This window comes from Cygnus olor, chromosome 7 (genome assembly GCF_009769625.2).
Source record: "Cygnus olor isolate bCygOlo1 chromosome 7, bCygOlo1.pri.v2, whole genome shotgun sequence".
NCBI lineage: Eukaryota > Metazoa > Chordata > Aves > Anseriformes > Anatidae > Cygnus > Cygnus olor.
The window spans coordinates 29,290,660-29,297,673 of NC_049175.1; positions in this window are offsets into that span (position 1 = coordinate 29,290,660).

The window sequence follows — 7,014 nt, forward strand, 5'->3', positions numbered from 1 at the left end:
ACATAGTCATGGACAAAGAACGGGCTCTGCAAAAACAGCCCCTTATCTGCTCCCTGCCTGCCTCTTGTCCAAGTCATGTGTGATTAGTTTACTGACACAAACACCCCTCTCAAGCCAGAGCAGCTGCAGGAGCAGGCTGTGCTCTGATACAGTTCATGCCTTTACAGCAGTGCAACAGCAGTAGCCGCGGTCTAACCGAGTCCAGGAGCTTCACTGTTTGTAGAGCTGGAAGGAAAATACACTTGATTATAAGATAGCAAGTAAACCTGGCTGAGCCGGCAATTAAAAAAGTAAATAAAAATAAATAATAATAAAAAACTGATTAGTAAAGATAATTGCAGTGAGTATAAAATAAAAATTAAGTGTAGGGAACAAATACAGGACAGGGAAATGTCATTCCCAGGAAATGTTTTAACTTGTCTTTTTTCCTTTGTTGATAGGAAGTAAAAGGGTTCAAAGTGCTTGGGGCTGGGGAGATTAGGAGTAGATGGGTAGGTGGTAGCAGAGCCCCTGCCTGTCATGACTCCAACTAAACCTCTTTTAAATAACTACTCCCGTGAAAATTAAAACTGCAGGAAGCTTCATTTCAAATAGGTCTCTGTTGTGTGGATTCTTTAATATCTGCTGAGGTAGGAGCTCTGCAGTTGCCTTTCCCTAAGCAAGACACTAGTAGGCTCTCTTCACTCTACCCAACTCCTGTTGCCATTAACATATACAGAAATTTATTTTACTGGAAATCTCTTGTCCTCCACCAGTTTTGGTTGAAGTTGGCCAACAGGCAGAAACACATATATGTACACGTCACAGAGAGTTGAGTTTGTAGGTCTTGTTTCCCTGAGAAGACAGGCTAACAGCATCGGCACGCTGTGCCTTCACCTACCAGCATCCAACCCTGCCGCTAGCAGGGAGCGTGGAAGCACGCCTGTCGTGCTGACGGGGGTAGCTTGTGCCATATCACCGGCGTCTTGTTGTGACCCCAAAGACTCAGAAAAAAAAGCAAAGCAAAAGAATACAAAACAAAACAAAAAACAAACAAACAAAACAAAACAAAAAGCAAAAAACAGAGCACGTTTAAATCAGACCACCTCAGTTTTTCCATATGTACGACCTCAAGAGTTTCAGGCCAATATGGTTCTTCCAGGAAGGGGATCTTTGCTCTGCTAAAAAACATTGTTTGTTGTTAATTAGCATAAGACATTTCCCCAATACTGCCTTGATCCACAGTAACAGGGCTATAGATAGATCTTTTTTAATGCTACATCTTCTGATCTGGTAGGACAGTCAGACTATTAGGATGTTGCCATGGTATTTTTTCTATTTTTTTTTTACTCATTTGTATTTGTAAAGATACATTAAAAACTGAGACTAAAACTATTTTACATTTATGTAGCTTTTTAACACACTGGAATACAACCCACCAGGTAAAATATTATTCATTATCAATTATTTTATTCATTATTTTAAAACAAAAATGGTTTAGCTGATGCAGCCTACAGAATCATGCTTATATATTCAAGGGGCAAGTCATCAAACGTTTTGATGCAGTAAACAAATCATTAACCTTCCTGAAGAACAGGAAATATGTATTATGCTAAGGTTGTTCAAACTTCTGTAAAGCAGAGATTCACTGCCGAACACAGCAAGGAAACTGAAAATCAATGACGAAGGCAGGAACTGGAGACTGTGACAAGGGACCCACTGGGTTTGATGAGTCATAGAGCAAAGATCCATCCCTTCTAACTTGGGCACTTAAATAAATCAGCTAAAGCAGGAGACCGAGCTCCCTCACTAGTCAAAACTAGTGGCCAGAACTACCGCCTCTCTTTGCTACATATAGAAGAAGCCTAAACCCTAAAGTTCAACAATGCTCCTAACCTAGAGACATTACTTAAGTGCTCAAAGTTATTTTAAAGTCTTATTAAAGTCTGGAGTCCAGCAGTGCCTGCTGCAACTTAAGTGTCTCTTGCTGCAATATATTTCTGTTCCTTCTTGTCCTACATCCAGCAGAGAACAGTTTATTCTGCTCCTCTTTGCAGGAACATTTTACACGGTCATCAAGCGTCCCCTTAGTGATCTCTTCAGAGTAAACAAACCCAGTCCTTTCAGTCTTTCCACTGAAGCCACGGTGTCAAGGCCCCTGGCCATTCTCAGTACTCACTTTTGGGATCGCTCCACTAGGCTCACATATTTCTGAAAGCTGGCACCCAAGTCTGGACACAGGCATTGCCAGCAAAGTAATGCCAGGCATTGATTTGCTAGACCTTCAGTAGAATAGAGGGATTATTTTACGTCTTCCATGTATTTGCTGTCCTGCTTGTGATGCTTGTGTTACAGTGGTCACCACTCTTCACAGACCTTACAGCACGCCAGGATGCTTCGACCTTTTCACCGAGAGAAAAGCAAAGGCACCACCCCCTCTGCCCTACTCCCACAGGAATGTCTTTTCATGGTATGGTAACTGCTGCCAAGAGCAACAAGAGACAGAAGTGGGTATAAAGAGAGAACGAAAAGTTTAGTGGGATCAGCAGGCAGCATCCAACACACCAAACACAGGCTGAGATGCTGAAGCTGTCTGGCTCTAACCTTGCAGCAGCCCTGGGTGCCAATGGGAAAGCCATTTAACCTGCCTGTCCCTTTGATTCCCCTCTTATTTAACTAACTGGCCTGGTTTAGGTCCGCAGGAGGGCACTTGTTTTACTCCCATCTCACTACTGACCTCCACTGTAATACAACCGGTAGCAGCACGTGAAGTAAAAAGTCGAGTGAGCAATGTCACCTGCTCAGCCCATTTTCCAAAAATACATGAGAATGAATCTGTGATTTCAGAAAGAATTGAAGGAGAGCTGCAGACCTGGAAAATAGGAAGATGCCCAGATGTTCCTGTCAGAAGCACTCTCGTGCCTTCCAGAAACACGTCTCCTGGGCTGGAGACTCATCGGTGGGAGTACAAAGCAATGCCACACGACAGAGTCACAGCGATCTGCGAGTTCTGCAGGCAGCACACGACAAACAGCAAATACACAAAGCAATTACGAAGGCAAAGAGTTCACAGGGAGCCCGTGGCCTGAAATATGTTTGCATAAACAAGCTCCCTGAATCATTATGAATAATTAATGTATAAAAAAGGAACCAAAACCTCATTCCTGGATAGACTTCGGAATAAGGGGATAAATAAATCATAAAGAACAAGGTGTTTAGTGAGTGAGAATAACTACGTTAACTGGGAGCTCAGCAGTTCCAGATCCTGAGGCTGTGAAGAGCAGCCTGTGGTTACTGTCAAGAACAGCTTGAGCAGAGAGGGCTCTCACTAACAGCGCTGCTATTTAAAATAGTGATATTATTCAGTCTATAGGGGACCATTCAGATGAGGTCAGCAAAGTGGCGCACAGCTATTCAGCTTCACAAAAGCCTTGTGAGGGCAGAGAGAATATTTATTAGATGCAGTTACGGCATTGTTACTAATATGTTACAAAATCATTGGCAGATGTAAGTTTCTGCTACTCAGATGTGAGGGAGCCGTATGCACTAAGTGTAATAGCTAACAAAGAAAATTTACAAAGAAAGAGGTTAATCTCCCTTATTGTCCAAAGGCATTATGCATAAACAGCAGGTGCATCAAGAACTACTTGCAGGTGTCATTTATGTTGTTTGGTCACAAATGAATTTAGCTTGAAGCCACAGTGAGGTATTTGTAGATTATTAAATTTCTTGCTGATTTAAGAGGAAGTGGGAAAGGGAGGTCTAGTTAAGCTGAGTTAAAAATCAAGCCCTTAAAATGAGAATAGAGATCAAACTCGGGAATGACTCAGGGATGTTTCATCAGGCTGAATACAACCAGAGGATTGCAGGGCTGGCAGTGCCGTGCTGGATGCCTCCAGTAAAGCTCCAGTGAAATCCCTACAACCTTGGTGGTTTACCCACGCCGACTGCCTTCCCCTCTCTCTCCATCTTCTTTAATCAAAAATCTGTAACTCGGGTAAATATTCTATGCAAAGCATGGGTGGAATGGTTAAGGTGTGGGGACAGATGGGGGCTGCCAGCACTGGGATGACATCTGGATTAGGCCCTGCTACTCAGGGTTTTATGGAGTCCAGCACAGAGAGAGAAAATCAGATCCAAATTTCGCAGCAAAGACTATAGTCAGACTTCAGTGCCAACACAACACAGGATTTTAAACACAGGACAGTAATTTGGCTCATGAAAAACTCTGGGCCAAGTTATGATGAAAAGAGAAACACTGAGACCAAAGCCAGACCTAGGATCACTTCAGCTTTATTTCCTAAAGCTATAAGCTGTTTATTTCCTAAGCTATAGCTGTGCTTCAAGACCACAGTAATTTTGTTGAAATATTTAGTTATATAGCATTAAATTTGGGCCAGATTTTCAGAAGTAGAAAGTACATGTTTATCCACTTTTCCTCCAGGAAACAGGAAGGCTGAGCACTTCAGCTTACCATGCCAGGTATCTGCTGCTAGGTGCAGACCAAACAGATGCTTCCCAATGGGAGGTACCTACACAGAGGATTTGATATCAGAAATATGCTATTACCTGCAGAGCTCAATTATCATACTTTAATTTGCTATTACAAACAAATAAGCAAACTAGTGAACAGTGAAATATTTTTTCACTATCTCAGCATGATTTCATTATAGATAGAAGAAAAAAGTGCATGCCCTAGACCAAAACTGCTGAAGAACAAAATGTGTATATGTGACAAATAGCTTAATCCAAAGCAATGGTATCAAGGCCACCTAGAAAGGGTCGGCAGAGATTTCTAAAGCCAGTGAAAAGCAGTTAGTATAGGCAGGTGAATTTCTTTGGTCATTTGCTTTGACCCTTCCACTCAGAGTAGCAGTCAATAACGTAATTGCAGAAATGTTCTGTCTATTTTAATGGCCACTTCAGACATAGACTAATATATATATATGTGTAACTTATATATATTTTATCCATATATACATCTACTGATTTGCCAGTGATGACATAACAGCTACTTTTTGCTTTTTATCACAATGAAAAAAGACTTGGATCTTGTTAGTTGATTTAGGTGAATCTCTGAGATCTCTCATCCTTCATCTTTGGGCCATCCAGGTGATACTTGGAATTTTGCTGTCTTCTAGAAATCTGGTGTTTTTCCTTGTCACTGCTATGAGGAGAAAGGATACGGACACAAAAAGGGCCCTGTTCACACCTCTCATGAACATCACCACTCTGGTTCTGTGGCTCTGTCAAAGAGTACCAGCCTTGCTCCAGTGACTAGAGCTAGCTGAACAGACTTGGCAGTAAGAGGCTTTAATATTTCACTTAAGCCTTGAAGGAACTAACGCCAGACCTCTTCACAAAAGTAAACATCACTCTAAATGTACTCGAGTCCGCACGGGCAAGACAAACTGCTTACATTACGGCTGCACTTTAGAGACTATAAAACGATGCTGAACTATGCACATCCTTTCTCTTACTTCACATTCATTTCATTATCACTTGTATATCTTGTCTGGTTGGATATGAGGCTGGCAACCACTGTCTTAATTTTATGGCTCTTTAAACAGATAATGGAGATAACAGCACAAGCCTTCTCCTGTGCATGCTTGGTAGCAATGCAATAAACTGATTTGTGGAAACTGGTGATCATAATCAAAACACATGAATAGAGAGAATGGCACTGGTTCAAGTATCTTAAACACAGCGCCTATACTTGATCCCCCAGGGATGCAGCACACTGAAATCCAACTTGGAGGAGCCTACAGCTTGGGGGTGCTCTGCATTCCCCAGAAACGTGCATTTCAGAAGCCTCATTTATAGCTACCATCTACCCACTGCTCTCTTTGGGGACTGACCCCGGCCACAGGAATATGCGCGGAAGGAGCAGGTATAACGGGATTCAAGCACTTCTCCCACTTGCCAGAGGACTCCAGCAGCCTGCAAGTCAACAGGGGCAATGCATCAATTGGCAGCAGGCTACTTTACCCACAGCTCAGGTAGGTGCAAGTCAACAGTTCAGTCTGTGACAATTGAGCCACAGTAGCTTTCACTCCATGCCATGCACTAACTATATCTAAGACTGATGTTAACGATGTCTAAACTGTCTCAGCAGTTTCCAGAACTAAATGTTAAAAACATTTATCAGTGGACCAAAGAAACAGCACCACAGAAACAGACCAAAGTTGTTCCACAGATTTAAATGGAGGGATTTTTAGGATAGTTGTTAGCTTTTGGGCTGTCTGGGGTTAGATAATAGCAACCTCACACAGCTCTGCGTGCTACCCACCTAACATTGATTCATCATACTGCTTCTTTCTCTTTCAACTAATCCTATGAATATTTGCACCAAATAAAAGCAGTCGGGGTCCAACACTTTTTGGAGGGAAGCATGATTCATTACTTCAAAATAGCTTTGTTTTGTGCCATGAGTAGTAAAGACAGCATCCACCTGAGTATGTGGCATGGCAGGTTGATGTTGTGTATTTGAAAGCTTGCTGAGAGGATGCACAGGACTACAGGTGTATGCTAACAGTGAAAAATACTGACTGAAGAATAAAATTTGCAAAATTTTAAATTTAAAAGCTAAAAATTAAAAGCTTCAAAACACACTCTTAATGCTACCAGAAAGGAACAACCATCTAAATTTTTCACATGTTCTGACAAAGTCTCAGCTATTCAGAGCTCTTTCCCAGGGTACTGCCTTAAGTTAGCATGAACTGGAATTGACTTTTCTTGCTTTTAAAAAAAAAATAAATCCTGAGTATATTTTCTCCCAGTGGGAGCCGTAACTCATTTCCCTACAGGATCTAGCCTTGGTCCTACATCTGGAGACACTCAGCCAACGACACTGGGCTGCCCAGACACCAAAATCACTGCAAGCCATGCACACACCAGCACAGGCAGCTGGAGCTGGACCCACGGCCACTCTGCTCAGGTCAGTCTTTTTATCCAGAACACATACAAGCCATTTGAATTAGTCTTTTTGCATGTCCCAGACATCAGCCTGGGAGCTGTAGTCCTCCGTGATGCGGA